Raw genomic sequence first — 18,047 nt, 5'->3', positions numbered from 1 at the left:
GTATTAAAATCATCAGACTAGTGTTAATTAAGCTCGTATAAATTATACTAAAATTAATTAAACTAGTATTAAAATCCTTAAACTATAGTATTAATTAAATTTTGGTATTAATTATACTGATATTAATTAAAATAGTATTAAAATCATTTGGGACCTGTGATTTAAAAATTTAATTCAATTTTTATTCGAATCGAAAATAAATAACATTTGTGATTTTACTATAATGAAAATATAAAAAATAGCATCTATTTTATGTCAATTGTCACGTAATCTGACATAAGAAGGTTAAAATGAAAAATTGACTTACTTAGTCAGAATCTCAATGTTAAATGGCACGATCCACATTTTATGGTGCGAATTTTTCAAGGATGTGTGTACTTTTAAGTTTATACATCGTTTGTCAGTTGTGAGGAGAGTTTTGTAAGACTTCGCGTGTGTGAACATTAACCCCATTATTGTGCCAATGAGGCCGAATAATATGGTATATAATAATATAACACTCGATGATAATGAATCTGATTATTGCGCTCGTTTATACCTATAGAGTCCATGCAGAACAAATTTAATCCACAACTATAGACATATTTTAATTAAACACTTTTACTGTTAGGTATATAAACATTTAACTATAAATTATCCTTATAAATTATTTTATACATACATATAGATATAAAATTTGTATATATATCCTTTTATCGGTTCTGTGTATCAATATTACAAAATTTATTAAATTTTACATCGTGAATTTTAACAAAAAACTGGAATTGTTACTGATAATTATTACAGGATTCGTATTTATCTATTAAAACCTACTATTTACTACTTTTTTACGATTTGTTACTATTTGGAAACCTTTTTTTTATTTATGCCAGTAAACGATACTTTTTTCTATGTGTTTGAGAATTTGCACAAAACTTTAAATTCTCCAATAGTTGGAATGAAAAAATTATTCTCAAAAATTTTAATAAAATTCCTTCACACGATTCAATTATTTTCAAAAATTTATAGAAATTCAATTATTCTCAATATTTATACAATTTTAATAAAGAATTTTCCAAAAGAATTCAATTATTTAAAAAAATTTTTTTTTAATTCTTTGCAAACATTCAATTATTTTCATAAATAACAATACAATTTTTACAGGAATTCAATTGTTTAAAACACAAGTATTGTAAAATTTTTCGAAAAAATCAATTATTTAAAAAGATTGTTATAAAATTCTTCGCAGGAATTAAATTATTTTTATAAATAATACAATTCTTTTCAGAAATTCAATTCTTTTTAAAAATTTTAATAAAATTCGTTGCAAAAATTCAATTATTTTCATAACTAATAAAACTCGTCAATACGCATTTCTAATTAAATTTCTTGAAAGAATTTAATTGACATTCTTCGAGACAATTAAATTATTTTCAAAAAATTTTAATAAAATTCTTTCTAGAGATTTGATTGACTAGAAAATTTATCGAAATTCAATTATTTTGAATTTTATCTCTATTATTTCAATAAAGTTCACCAAAAAATTCAATTAGGTAGAAAATAATTTTTTTTTTAATTTTGCAAATTTTTTAAATAGAATTTACATATTTTTAATAATTGTGATAAACTCATTAGAGAAATTTATTTATTTTTAGAACAATTTTAATTAAATTCCTTGTATATGAACTTAAATTTTCTTCTAAACAGTTATTAAATTTTGTATTTTTATAAATTTAATTTTTTTAATTATTTTTATCAATGATTTTTATAAGTATAAAAATTTTCACATTGATTTAATTATGTAATTAATTTTATTTCATTTTATTTGATTTATTTTTAATACAATTTTTAATTAATTCTTCGAAAAACGTAATTATTTTCTAAAATTTCACTAAAATTCTTAAAAAAAAATTTAATTATTTTAAGAAATTTTGATGTAATTTGTACATTAGAATTTAATAATTATTTTCAACACATTTTTAATTAAATTTTTTTGAAAGAATTTAATTATTTAAAAAATGTTAATGAACATCTTAATAAGAATTCAATTATTTTCAAAAAATTTTAATAAAATTCTTTGTAGAAATTCAATTTCTACAATTATTAAATTATTAAAACGTTTAACAAAATTAAAAAAATTTGCTTATTTTTTAAAAATATTGTGATAAACACTTTAGAAGAATTCAATAATTATTTTCAGAACAATTTTTTATTAAATTTCTCGTATGAACTTAATTTTTCTTCGAAATAATTGAATTTATACTTTTACACATTTTATTTTTTCCATTATTTTCATAAATATAAGAAAATTTTCACAGAAATTAAATTATTTCATTTCATTTAAATTATTTTTTATCACAATTTTCAATGAATTTTTCGAAAAATGCAATTATTTTTGAAGATATTATTAAAATTCTTCGAAATTATTCAATTGTTCAATAAATTATTTATTTTTGTATTTAAATAGCTGAATTTTCGTATAGAACCTTTTAATAAGAATCCATTTAAAGTTGAATTACAGTTAAAATTTAAAATATTAATTGAATATTAGAAGTGTTATAGTGTGAATTTTAAGAAATAGTTTAATTTCAAAAAGGCTTTACAATTCAAGTCATTTAAAAAATTTGAATGCCTGTGAAAAATTAAAGAATAGGTAATTAAATATTTTTTAAAAGAATTATTCTATTTTTTAATGTAATTTAATTTAAAAATTATGAAAAAGTAAGTAGTCAAATTTAATTTTTCGATAGCTACTTTTTTACTACTTTTTTTCTGTCTTAAAGCTTAAAAATTAATTATTGAGTACGAAGTATAATTGTCATCTGTAAACTATGGTAGAATGGATTAATTCGATTTTTCAGAATTTCGCAAGAATTAAAATTTGTAGACATTTGAACATATTAGCAAGAAGCTAATACGGATTGTGTATCATATGTACAGCATATTATATTTAACTAACGAGATAATTGAGACTGAACCAATTATGTTTTTCATTGATCTACAACCTTGAAAGAATAAGTTGTTTGGAAATCTTTGAGTATACGCCTTTGGCTAATTAGCTGAAGCGTAAGATGAGTCGTTAGGGGGGAAAAAAAAGAGAGGAGGATCTTTTTAAGGAAGGAAAAGTATCAACGTCTTAGTTTGTACGTAACCACATATATGCGCCACAACCTCCGCATAAATAGACTTCACTAAAGGTTCATTTTTACAGATGCCACACCTCGCATTTTTGCATAATCACCGCTGTTGTCATTCTCCCTCTCTTAATAATGAAATCCCACTCTACTGTAATTTCAACACCCCACCACATCATTAATCTTTAATAGCAGCAGGTACATTCTTTTTTATCTCTAGTTTCTCTACATGCGGATACTTTTAATTTTACCACACACATAATCCTCCATTACGCAATAAAATAATAAGCGCTCCATCTACATATTGGTAAAAGTAACAATTTCATCAAAATTTAAAGGCAGATATATAGGGGCTTGTAGAATTTTTAGTCCGAGTCTGCTATATTTTGCACAAATTTAAACTTCCATTTTAAAGAACTTCGATTTTTTTAAAATTTTAATAAATTCTTCTAAAATCAGTTAAAAATTTCAATATATGTGACGCGCTCCCAAGAAAGGTACTTAAGAAGCAAAAAATTTGAGGTTATGTTTATAATTTTTGGAATAAAAATACAGAAAGAGAATCAATTATTATTAAAAATTATTGAACTTCCAGTCTTCATTAGATCCAAAATATTTAATAAAGTCTGGCTTAAAATTTATATAATTAAAAAGAAACTGGTAATCAAGATAAATCTGGTAGAAATATAACCTCTATAATTCGTTTACATCTTAGGTACCTTTTTTAGGACCGAGTCACATATATGTCATTAATATTATTAAAAATAATGGATTCATAGAAGAATTTTAGTTAAAAACACTAAAATGAATTAAATTTTGGAGAAGTTACAAATTATTGAAGAAATTCAATTGTTTTGAAAGGTACTAAAATTCAATTTTTTTCAAAAATTTTTAAAATTGTTCTTCAAAATTTCAATTATCTTTCCAAAAAATAAAATTCTTCTCAGAAATTCAATTATTTTCAAAAATTATAATAAAATTCGTGGCAAAAATTTCAATTATTTTCAACAATTTTCCTCAATTTGCAATTATTTCCAATATCTATTATTTTATTAAAATTTTACAAAAAAATTAAATTGTTTAAAAATTTTTTTATAAGATTCCACGCAAACATTTAATTACTACCATAAAAATAACAAAAATTTTACAAGAATTTAATTATTTTTAAAAATAATAAAACACAACGCAGAATTTCAATTATTTTTAATGCAATTTTAATTGAATTCCTCGAAAAATGTAATAATTTTTTAAAATGTTATTAAAATTCGTCAAAAGAATTCAGTTATTTAAAAATTTTTTGATAAAATTCTTTATGAGAATGTAATTTGAAGAAACATTCAATTATTCAAAAAATTATTTATTTTTGCATTTAAATAACTGAATTCTCGTAGAATTTTCCAATAAAAATTGATTTAAAAATGAATTTCAATTAAAAAATTTTTTAATTTGTTGATAAAATTCTTTTTGAGAATTCAATATTAAGATACATTGAATTATTCAATAAATTATTTATTTTTGTATTTAAATAATTGAATTCTCGTAGAATTTTCTAATAAAAATTGATTTAAAAATGTGTTTTCGTTAAAATTTTAGATAATTGAAAATTCTAAAAGCATTATAGAGTAAATTTTAAAAAAAATTGAATTTTAAAAAGGTTTCAAATTTAGAATCTTCGAAAATTTGAAGTTTTCATACTTTTATCTAACAACTGTTAACAAATGGTATTGAAAATTTTTAAAGAACTTTTTCAAATAATTATTAAAAATAGTGAATTATTTATAGAAGAATTTTAGTTAAAAATAATTTTAAAAAATTGAATTTTGGAAAAGTTACAAATAATTGCAGAAATTCAATTATTATTTTCAAAAGTAATAAAATTCTTTGTAGAAATTCAATTATACTCAAAAATTTTAATAAATTCTTATCAAAATTTCAATTATCTTTATAAATAACATAATTTTGCTCCGAAATTCAGTTATTTTAAAAAATTTTAATAAAATTCATGTCAAAATTTCAATTATTTTCAAAAATTTTCTTCAATTCAATGATTTTCAATATCTACTCTTTTAATAAAATTCTCCAAAACAGTTAAATAATTTAAGAAAAATTTTAATAAAATTCTACGCAAACATTGAATTATTATAAATTATAAATAATTAAATTTTTTACAGGGATTCAATTATTTTCATAAATAATAAAATTCTTTTTAGGAATTCAATTATTTTTATAAATAATAAAGCTTATCGCGGAACTTCAATTATATTTAATACAATTTTAATTTTGAATTCCTCGAAAAATGAATTATTCTTAAATTTTTATTAAAATTCGACGAAAAATTTAATCATTTGAAAATTTGTTGATAAAATTCTTTATTATAATTCAATTTTAAGAAACATTCAATTATTATATATATTACTTATGTTTATAATTAAATAATTGAATTTTCGTAGAATATTCTAATAAAAATTGATTTAAAAATGAATTTCAGTTAAAATTTTAGATAATAATTGAATATTAAAACCATTATAGCGTGAATTTTCAGAAATAATTGAATTTTAGTCAGGTTTCTAATTAAAATCTTTGAAAATTTGAATTTTTCATACTTTTAACTAAAAATTCTGTAGGATTAATTTTTTTTTTTGAAAAAGTTAATAATTGAATTTTTTTTTTTGAAATTATTTGAAGTTTTTATTTTCGAATATATTGAAGAATTTTCGAATAAACGAAATTTCGTAAAATTGAATTTTAAACAAATGGTTTTAAAAATTCTCAAAGAACTTTTTCAAAAATTATTAAGAATAATTTAGTTAAAGAAGAAGTTTAGTTAAAAATTGTAGAAAATATAATAATTGATTTGAAATGGTGAAAATAATTTTGAAGAAGTTATAGTAATAATATAAATTCATGTTTTAAATTTTTAATAATATTCTTATAAGTTGTTAAATTTCAAAAAGAGGTTTAGATTTAAAATTTTTTTAAATCTTAATTCCTATGGAAAAATAATAATGATTAAATATTAATTTAAAAAGAAATTTTTTGATGTTTTTGGATAATTGTACAATTAAAGAAATTTGTAAATAAATGTAATGGAACATTTTTTGAGTATCTAATTTTTTTAAAGTGAATCAGAATATTCTTTAAGGTCAGGGAAAAAGTTACATTTTTTATTAATTATTTTAAGAACATTCTTTCAAAATTTAAAATTTTAGTTTAAAAATTGAGTTTTTAAAATAATGTTATTGAAATTCAAAAAAAATTATAATCGAGGAAAGTTCGAGACATTAATTTTTAAAAATGTTTCTGTTTCAATTCTATTTTGCAAAGATAATTGAAATTTTTATAAACAAGTAATAGAAATTTCAAGTTTCTGAAGTTAGCGAAAAAGACAATTTTTTTTCCGAAAGATATACGATAGAAGCAAACAATTGTTTCAAACATCTCTATTTATTATAATGATTCATCAACGTCGTTACGATGGGTTTATGATTAACTTTTTGAAAAGTATCTATTTTTGGAGCAAAACATATAAAAGTGTTGATGTTATAAAATAATACATGAGAATCACTTCCTCTGTAGATGTATGTAGTCGACCTTGATGCACCGCATCGGTTGCGTTTTAAAAACAGCGCACGAGTTTCTTATCCGCACTAATCGGTGAGACTACGCTATTTCGAGTATTCAACATTTTTTTTTCTTATTAACGAACATTATTTCTCATCCACTAACGCATCCTATTCTTGTTTGCTATTAATTTATATTTTATAATAATACTCTTCTTGTTTTTATTTACATCAGTGTAAATAAAAAATTCCTCGTTCTCTTAAACAATATTAATACATTTTCGTCGAACATGTTTCTTCAGTTACACAATAATTGCTAATAGACTTTCATAAATATATTATTGTCAATTTCACAGTTTTTGTAGTTGATGAATGAAAATTTATAAGCCTGAATAATTCTGAAGGTCGAAATTTCATGATTCTTTATTATAAAAAAAAAAAAAGTTTGAAACACTTTTTTCTTTTGTAAAAAAACAACAACGGAGAGAAGTTGATTATGAACATTATTTCATAGTGTTTCGGTGATAAATATCCCTTTGCAATTTTGTTAAAATAATATGCATTGTGTATGTAGAAAAATACTTTCTTTGTCGGTAAAGAACTAAAAATAATACTTTCTCATGTGACGAGAATATAAAAAGTATGAGAAATGCGTATACCTTCTTGAGAAGTGCGTTAAAAATTACGACACATGACGTTTACAAGCACTTCAGTTTGCAAAGTGCCAAATTCATTTTTATTGTACACTATAATTGGTAATAACAAAAAGAACATAAGTACTTGCTGTTTCATGTTAAACTTGACCCACTTATGTTCTATTATTTAAAATTCAGAATTATTTCCGAAAGACGCACCAATTTATACGACAATACGCTCTTCGTTATCATTTTTTGAAACATTTTTTATTAACATGCCAGAATTGTTTTCTTATCAATTCTAAAAAAATAATTAGACAACTGCTGACATTTTTTTTTATCAAGAAAGATACATTTCTCAGATTTCTACATCAGTATAGATAAACTTCTCAAATGACTTTATCAGGAGCTTAAACTCTCTTTTTCTTACACTCGTGTATCCTTAAAGTAACTTTACTTTTTAAAATTTCTTTCTATTATTTATTTTTTATCTTTTGTTGTTTAATATTATTTTTCATCAAATTCAAAACATAATTCGCTTCTGTTCGTTTGTATTCGCTACTGTATAATATTAAAAGGTGAATGACATCCTATGGACAGTTGCCAACAAATATAACCGCGTGACAAATTTTTAAGAATGAATCATTCTGTTCTTGTTGTTGACATTTATAGTAATACAGAATAATAGAAGAATTTCAAAAGTTTTCTGAAAGTCAGGGAAAAGTCAGATAAACTATAAAAAATCTAATTTTTGTGACAACTGCAACTGTCAATAAAAAATTTGATTTTTTACAATTTTTTTGTACTAATAAGCATTGACTAAAACGACATTTTTATTACTTCTTAAAGTCGATCCGAGGCCCAGGGCTCGAACTAGGTCCGTAAATCCCGTGAAAGTCCGTAACTTTGCTTAAAGTCCGTAAAAGTCCGTTTTTTTTTTAGAAAAGTCCGTAAATTCTACTATATAATTTGGATAATTTTAGAGAAATTACAAATGATTGTAGGAATTCAATTATTTTCAAAAGTAATAAAATTCTTAGCAAAAATTCAATTATGCTTAAAATTTTTTAAAAATTCTCGGCAAAATTTCAATTATCTTTAGAAATAATTAAATTCTTCTCCAAAATTCAATTATTTTCAAAAATTTTAATAAAATTCTTGGAAAAATTTCATTTTTTTTCAAAAGTTTTCCTCAATTCAATGATTTTTAATAGATATTTACTATTCTAATAAAATTTTTCAAAAGAATTCAATTATTATTTAAAAAAAAAAATTTAATAAAATTCTACACAAACCTTTAATTATTTTCAAAAAAATAATAAAAATTTCACAGAAATTTCATTATTTACAAATTTTTTGATAAATTTCTTCGCAATAATTCAATTATTTTCATAATTATAATAAAATTTTTACAGGTATTCAATTATTTTGGTAAATAATAAAATTCTTATTAGGAATTAATTCAATTATTTTGATAAATAATAAAACTCATTGCAGAATTTCAATTATTTTTAATACAATTTTAATTGAATTCCTCGAAAAATGATAATTATTCTTAAAAATTTTATTAAAATTCGTCTAAAGAATTCAATTATTTAAAAATTTATTGATACAATTCTTTATGAGAATTCAATTTTAAGAAACATGCAATTATTCAATAAATTGTCTTATTTTGTATTTAAATAATTGAATTCTGGTTGAATTTTCGAATAAAAATTAATTTAGAAATGGATTTCAGTTAAAATTTTAGATTATAATTGAATATTAAAAGCATTAGGGCATACATTTTTAAAAATAATTGAATTTTAAAAAGGTTTCAGATTAAAATCTTTGAAAATTTGAATTTTTCATATTTTTAACTAACAGAATTAATTTTTTTGAGAAAGTTTAATTGAGGATTTTTTTATATTATTTTAAGTTTTAATTTTCTAATATATATATTTAATTGAAGAATTTACGAATAATTGAAATTTCGTAAAATTGAATATTGTAAACAAGTGGATTTAAAAACTGTCAAAGAACTTTTTCGAAAGTTATTAAAAATAATCGATTATAAGAAGAATTTTAGTTAAAAATTCTTGAAAATAATAATTTTATCACTGGGTCATCTTTAATTATTGTAAAACATGAAGAAATCGATCACTCCGAGTCGAAGACTGTTTGATTTTTTTTTCAAAAATTACAATAATAATTTTTTGCTTCTTAGGTACCTTCTTCGAAGCGCGTCACATTAATTTATTTAATTATAATTTATAAATGTTTACTTTTGTAAATTATTATTTAATATTGATTAATAGAAGTAATTTAATAGAAATTATTATTTATTTTCCCTCTAAATCTGAATTATAGGCGAATTCTACTAACAAATAGTAAAATTTCACTAATTTTTAGTAATTTTTATGGATGACTTTTCCTCATTTTGATTATTAAAATATGACTAATTGTTAGTAAAATTTTACTAAATTTTTTGTACAATTGCACTAATTGATAGTAAAATTATTATTAAATCATTTGGTGTAAGACTTTTTATCATTTTATTAATGACTTTTTGCTAATTCAAATTTAGAGAGTTCATTTTTTTTATAATAATATTTTCTTTTCTTTTTGTTTCAGGTGAGTTAAACAACACACATGTTTTCTATCGAGTTTATTTCGTAAGTAATTATATATTTAAATATAGTAATTAGTTTTTAAATAATTGAATTCTTTTGATTAAAATAGTAGAATATATTGAAAATCATTGAATTAAGAAAAATTTTTGAAAATAATTGAAATTTTGCAAGGAATTTTATTAAAATTTTTGAAAATAAGTGAATTGTTGTGACGAATATTGTTATTTATGAGAATAATTGACTTCCTCCGAATGATTTTATTATTTTTAAAAATAATTCAATCGTTGAAAGGAATTTTAAAATTTATGAAAATAATTGAATTATTGCGAAGAAATTTATAAAACATTTGTAAATAATTGAATTCCTATGTGAAATTTTTATTATTTATTAAAATAATTAAATGTCTGAAAGGAATTTTAAAAGTTATGAAAATAATTGAATCCCTGTAAAAAATGTTATTACTTATGAAAATAATTGAATTATTGCGAAGAAATTTTATAAAAATTTGTAAATAATTGAATTCCTATGTGAAATTTTTATTATTTATTAAAATAATTAAATTTTCGCGTAGAATTTTATAAAAAAAATTTTTAAATAATTGAATTCTTTTGGGAAATTTTATTTAAATATAGTAGAATATTTGAAAATTATTGAAGTAAGAAAATTTTTTCAAAATAATTGAAATTTTGCCATGAGTTTTATTAAAATTTTTTTAAATAATTGAATTTCTATGAAGAATTTTATTAATTTTGAAAATAATTGAATTCTTGTTATGAATATTGTTATTTATAAAAATAATTGAATTTCGCAATGAATTTTTTTTTTAATTTTTGAAAATAATTGTATTTCTGTAAAGAATTTTTATATTTATTAAGATAGTTGAGTTCTTGTAAAGAATTGCGTTAAAAATTGGTACTACATTAGTACTTTTATTTTTACAGTATGACTATGTATAGTACAAATATTTTGTACTTAATTTAAGAAATACCCTTTTTAAAAATTAAAATCCCCGTTTTTACCTAATATATATATATATATATATATATATATATATATATATATTACACGAAATCCCTAATATCTATATAGAAATTTACAGTATAAAAAATCTAATAGAAAATTGAATCGCAGAAATTGATGGAAATTAATTTTCACATTTATCGTCCAGATCATCAGGTATTTTTAAAAATATCCAGACTATACTTTTCCTATATATTTTTTTTCCTCTTTAAAAACGTGATTTTTCCGCTAACCTAATACTGAAACTATCCACGATGCGAATCGAATGAAAATTTATGGTTATAGTAATTCTCGGAAATTGTAAATTGCCGTTTAATTCGATTGATCAAAACAAAATATACTATTAGAGAATGACGCCAGGGATTCCTCGACTCACGTCCACCTGCATTCGGACTACCTTTCGCAAAAGGCAATTATAAGACCTCGTCGCATTAACTTGCGTATAGCCATATAAACAGTTGTCGCGCAGCATTTTATGTAACAACTATTTACACTCGGAGATAAAAAAAACAATTTTTTTTCTCGAAAAAATTATTTAAAAAAAAACTTTTTAACTCCTTCGAAATTGAGTCATATTTTCAAAAAATATGAGCACTTTTAAATATAAAAATTCACCTGCAGTATTGTTATTCACCTTGAGTGAGGTGAAACCATTTCCGTACCTGTTTTATTTAACCTCCTACTGATTTTACCAAGGCGTTAAAATAACAGGTGATTCAGCATATTTTATAATATGTCCTTTCCGCTTTGTTGATTGTAATTTTACTTTTCTTCATAAAGAATTTTTTTTTAAACTTTATATCTATTCTCATTTCTCGTTTTCATTGTACCGAATTTTTTCTTTATTTTTAACGCTATTATGTATTTATACTATTTATAAATCATTTTCCATTATAGTGCTTATTCAGTTTTCTTTTTTTTTAACGAAAAAGAATACTTTGTATGTGTCATTTATGAAAATTATATATCTAACAGAAGTAGTAAAAGAGTAATGAAATGGAAAATGAATTTGTACTGCGGTAATTGCTCATCTTTTTGCGCCAAGTTTCGAATAACAAACCATATTGTTGTGTCTGTTTTCTTTATATATGTAGATACGTTTATTTCTATTGTGATGATCATCGGGTATTGATTCCACTATACTTTATTTATGAAACAATTCACTAAATATCATATTTCTTTTGAAATATCGATTTTATCAAAGTTATTTATGAATTTTTCTAGTTACATAGATAACGGTTTCATTTATTCTCAATATTATTAAGAATTGTATGTCCTTTAAATATTTTCTTTTCTATTTTTAAATATTAAACTTGTGACATGGTCGAGTGGTTAGTGCGTTGGATTTGTAGTTCCATTTCTAAGGTTCGATTCCCGCTATATTTAAATATTAGTTTCGTTTAACAGAAATTTTTTTGGGTAAAAATAACATTTTGGGTAGTTTTATTCCTAAGGTTCGATTCCTGCTATCTTTAAATATTAGTTTCGTTTAACAAAAATTTTTTTGGGTAAAAATAACACAAACATAATGTTTAAATGACTTGCATCATGAGTACCTTTCTTCAGAGCTTATCACAAATGCCTTTCCGTTTCAAGTTGTTGCTAAACAGTAAAATTATTGTTGATTCCGCATTGTTTAGGAAATATTTCAAGTACAAAGCATTTTGTAGATTTTACGGTTTATAGTAAAAACAAATTTTTGTATTTATACATTGTAACCAAAAATTTATCAAAAACAACCTTTTTGTAAAACCAAATTTACGAAAATTTTCTTCTTAAATTTATCCTCTATATAATACAGGGCTCGCGAAACAGTGAAAGTAAAAAAATAACTTCTTCAAAATTATTTTCATCATTTCAAGTTATTATTTTCTAGAATAACTAAAACTCTTCTTTAATATTTTTAATAATTTTCGGAAAAAGTTCTTTGAGAATTTTCAAATTCATTTGTTTACAATTCAATTTTACGAAATTTCAATTATTCGTAAATATTTCAATTAAATATATATTAGAAAATAACTTCAAAAAATTTTTTAAAAAATTTCAATTAAACCTATTGAAAAAAATTAATTCTACAGAATTTTTAGTTAAAAGTATGAAAATTGAATTCTCATAAAGAAATTTTTATCAACAAATTTTTAAATAATTGAATTCTTTTGACGAATTGTAATAAAATTTTTAAGAATAATTACATATTTCAAGGAATTCGATTAAAATTATAGTAAAAATAATTCAAATTCTGCAATGAATTTTATTATTTATAAAAATAATTGAGTCTTTTTAAAAAAAAATGTATTATTTATGAAAATTATTGGGAAGAAATTTATAGAAAATTTGAAAGTAATGAAATTCATGTGAATTCTTGCAAAGAATTTTATCAAAATATTTGATAATAATTAAATTTCTTCAAAGAATTATATTATTTATGAAAATAATTGAATTTTTTTTTTTTTTAATTGAATTTTTGAAAAGAATTTTATTAAAATGTTTGATAATCCTAATTAAATTCTTTTGAAGAATTTCTTTGAATTTTTTTTAAAAATGAAGTTTCTAATTTTAGTCGAAAATTTTTAAAGTAATTACGAATGTTATATGAACAATTTCTTTCAAGTTTTTTTACAATAATCGTATTTCTTAATAATCGAAATTAAACATTTAATTCTTGAATTTCATTAAAATTTTTAGAAAATAATTGAATTTTTTCGAAAAATTTCTTTAATTTATTGAATACAATCAAATTTGTTAATAAATGTGTTGAAAATAATATAATTCCTGAGAAGAATTTTATTATTTCTGAAAAATAATTTTATTTTTACGATGAATTTTATTACTTATAAAAATAATTGAATTGTTTCGAAGGATTTATTCAAATTTTAGAAAATAATCTGGATTATTTCGAAAAATGTTATTAGAAATTTTTTTAAAAATTGAATTCTTTCATGAAATTTTATTGTCAAATACTGTTTGTTAATTGTCGCCTTTGGACCTAAGGCCAAAAATTAAAGTCCTTGAAAAAATACCGAAATGAAATTTTATTAAAATTCTATTAAAAATAATTGAATTTTTGCAAAGAATTTTATTATTTACAAAAATAATTGAATATCTTTGAAGAGTTTCTGTTATTTCTCTAAATAATTGAATTTGTTCAAGAATTTTATTAAAACTTTTTTTGTACCTATATTTTTTTATTTATTAAAATTTTAATTGAATTTTGGAGAAGAAGTTTATAATTTATAAAGATAATTGAATTGAATTGCGCAATTGTAATTAGGTACTTTAGAAAATAATTGAATTTTTGCAATCATTTGTAACTTACTAAAAATTCTCTAAATTATATCGTTAAATTTACGAACTTTTCTTGCTTTTTCAATGAAATTACGAACTTTGCAGATCTTTTTTTTTAAAAATGATACTTATCTAATAAACTAAACGTATCTAATAAACAAAAACAAATACGCAATACAGCATAAAAATTTCCGTCCTATCTTTTAGTACCCGACACTTGTGATTTTTAGCAACTAATTAGTGTCTTCTTCATCAATTATTCAATGCATTATGTAATAGAAACGTCAAAGCTTGTAATAATTTAACGAATTTATTGCCTAAATTTCATAAGATTTTTATTAGAAAAAACAAATTGACAATATTTCTGTACGAAATGAAATCTCTTTATATTATGATTATGAATCAGTGAAGTTTTCACTAATATTTGAATCAGTGAAATTGACCAGTCTCAATTTTTTTGTTATCTCGTTGACTATATTTAAAATTCGCACTCCGATATTTTTACGTCAAATAAAATTTATGTCAAATAAACTTTATGCCAAATGAATTGAAAATTCGCGCTTTAATTTTCATGTCCAATGAATCATGAATTAATTAATAAGTGTTGAAAAACATTTCTTCATGTTTTATAGTTATGAAAAATTTAATTTATAATTTTAAGTAAAATGTTCTTTTATTTGACTCGGACTGGTTATATTTTCGTTCGTAAATGGTCCGTAATTTTTCATTTTTGGTCCATGAAGTACGTATTTTTAAATACCGTGTCACTGGTTCGAGCCCTGATAATTTTTTTAAGAATGTTCATTTTATATTCATAATTTATAACGTTGGTGACCTTTACAATGATTTAGAAGAAAAAATAATTTTCTATTCAAACTTTTGTCTTAATATAACTTTTACAACGTTTCTTGAACAAAAAATTAAAGAAGGAAAATTTTGTAAACGTAAAATATTGTTTTCTCAATGAAAATCAGTTTTTTTCTTCAATTCGTTGATGACAAATGTTGTGAATACTTCTCCCACCTCATTCATAAGTGTTATCAAATAAAATTTAAGCAATATATTTTTTGTAATCCCTTATAACCTGGAAAAAAAATTTTAGAAGGCCTGGAAAACCTGGAAATGTCAGGGAAATTTTTTTCAAATTAGTTGTAGTCACCCTATTCGTGTTAGCATGTAAATTAGTGAAACGCTAATAATGTGAACAGCTACGCATAACATTTTTTTTCAGTGACGCGCATTCATGTCACAAAACCAGCGTGAAACACAATTCAAGCGTCTCAGCTGAAGATATGTAAGCGTCTCAAAATGAGACACTTATCTGACACATATCTGTTTCAAATATAATTAAAAGACTTCTTAAGTGTTTCAAATATGGGGACAAAATGTCTCAAAATGAAACACTTATGCTTTTACGCAGAAATGATAATTTTTTTTTTAATGAATGCAGAATTAATTTTCATTCGTCATAATTTGAATAATATATGAAGAAATAAAAAGAGATTTGGGAATAAGGTGCCTCCTATAAGATTCCAAGGTAGGGAGGAATCACGGGGCTTGTAACTTATATAGTAGTGAAGAAGGTGCAGTGAAGGGGGGCAGAAAAGTGAGCCAGCTAACCTTGGCGTCCATGGTATGCGCCCATTGGCGTCTTCTTCAAAGGCGTAGCATATATCCTTGCTATTCATCCAGCATCTTGTTTTTGATTACAACATTAAAAAAAAAAGAAAATAAAAAAAATTATTCTTTGCCAACTCGTCACTTTTCTTCTATATTCATAAATATATCATCACAACGAAAAAGACAAATATTATCCAAGGTTGCGGTCACTATATTCGTCTCTTGCACTTGTAAACTTTGAATACCTCATATATCTTTTGGTCTCACGATTTTCATGTGCTTGGAATATTCGAGTGAAGCTCGTCTACCTTCCGCCAACAACGCAACCTTGACTCGAAACTCACCAAGGTGAAATGGAGGCAACAAACTTGTGCATGAATTATCTTGTGTAAAGAGGCGTTCATCCGATATATGTATATATATATACTTTTCTTTGAGGTACTTTGAAGTTTAGTTTAGAAAATTACTGAATAATATGTGAATCGAATTTTTTCCCCTTTTTATTTTGTGTTTCGTTATATGAGTTTGATACTAGTTGTTATGGATTTATTGCTTGCCTTTTAGTAACTGTAAGCATCCGTTACCCGAGGGCAGAAATGTGAATGTGAAAGCAATTTATCGCGTAAAATTGAAATTTACTGAAACACGTTATACGTAATGTTGTGATAATTGCTATCAAAGTATAGATATTATGACTGAATTCATTTTTTTTTTTTCAATACCGAGGCCTTAATATGTAGGAGAAATTACTGCGGCTTTAGAAAGTGTATATTTTCAATGATTGGGGTAGGTGGGAACGGGTTAATATGAATAATATTTGATAAAGGTATTCGTAAATTATTATTTACGCTTCATTTTGAAATGGTCCCATCGAATTCTTATACTTGGCTAAATCATTTTAAATCAGGGATTCTTTAAAAATTTAATTTTGCTTCTCCCTCATTTCCACTCTCTAAATTTGAATTAGTTAAAAATAACTGATTTAGAAGCAAAAAGTCAGTCACTGATTGTCAGTTGAACCTACGATTTTTAACTGATACAAATTAAGAGAGCAGGCAAAATTTGAACTTTTTTCCTGTCACTAGAGAATATTCTGATTCACTCTAAAAATTATTAGGTACCGTTTTGGTACAGTCAATTTACCCCGAGTTAACTCGGGAAAAACCGAAGGGAGGATAAGCTATTAGATAAAATAAATAAAAATAATAAAGCTATTATAAAATAAATAAATAAAGCTATTAGATAAAATTAGATAATAAGAGATGCAATCTTTGTATGAAGCCGTATGAAGCCGAAAAAATTGTTTCAATTTAATTTTTGTTATATTCTTGTTTGAGTGAAGAGTTATTTTTCATTTTTGATATTGTATTAGGGTCACCACCCTGCTAAATTGTTAAAAATTTATACATTGCATGGGAAAGATACAAGATAATTGAATTTTCCGGCAATTACACTTTGGAAGTGTTTGATGATTATAAAACAAACTCTTCGAATAGCATAGTAAAATAGCAAAAAAAAATGTTATATGTGAATTGGAACGTTTAGATATTTACATAACATCAACGCAACATGGCAGCTTTCTTCATTCTTGATGATTATAAATACCGGTACTAGAAAATTAGCAGAGCGTCGCGAGATCTTGTCCCCAAATGCAATTTTTCAGTTTTTCCGTCTGAATCCAATGTCGATTCTCAACATAAATCCAGTAGAGAATCGATGTCAATTTAATAGCATGTGACTATTAGAACTTCAATGTTAATTTTTCGACCACTTTTCTCTTAAAATTTTGAATAAATTAAGCTAGTTTTCTTTGAATAACTCTAAAACAATAAGGAAAGACACTGTGGTGCTAAAGTTTTGATAATTAAAAAATTTATTATTATGTATAAAACACTTTTTAATTTTTTAAAAAATTAGAATAACCGGTACAACCTGATAATTTTAAAGTGATTTATAATAATTAATCTTTGAATTTTCAAAAATTATGTTAAAAAATAATAGTTCAGTTGACTGAAATAAATATAGTTAAATTATAAAAACAATCATAAGATCTAATTGCACTTTTACTACATTGTTAATACTTTCAACTACTTTTTGGTAGCCAGTTTTTTTTAAATTTACTTAAGAGCAATTAAAAATTTGTCAAATCTACTAGAAACTTTTTTGAGGATAGAATATGGTATGTGAGTTATAAAAGAAGAA

At 22.6% G+C, this 18,047-nt stretch overlaps 1 protein-coding gene across 2 annotated transcripts in view; it reads left to right on the top strand.

The window, feature by feature from the left end:
• Positions 1-18,047, top strand: part of LOC122511569 — a 68,234-nt gene that overhangs the window by 31,712 nt on the left and 18,475 nt on the right. The gene's annotated exons all lie outside the window — the stretch shown is intronic.

The sequence above is a fragment of the Leptopilina heterotoma genome, unplaced genomic scaffold, assembly GCF_015476425.1.
Source record: "Leptopilina heterotoma isolate Lh14 unplaced genomic scaffold, ASM1547642v1 Lhet_87, whole genome shotgun sequence".
Lineage (NCBI taxonomy): Eukaryota > Metazoa > Arthropoda > Insecta > Hymenoptera > Figitidae > Leptopilina > Leptopilina heterotoma.
This window is presented reverse-complemented; position numbering and strand designations above follow the sequence as displayed.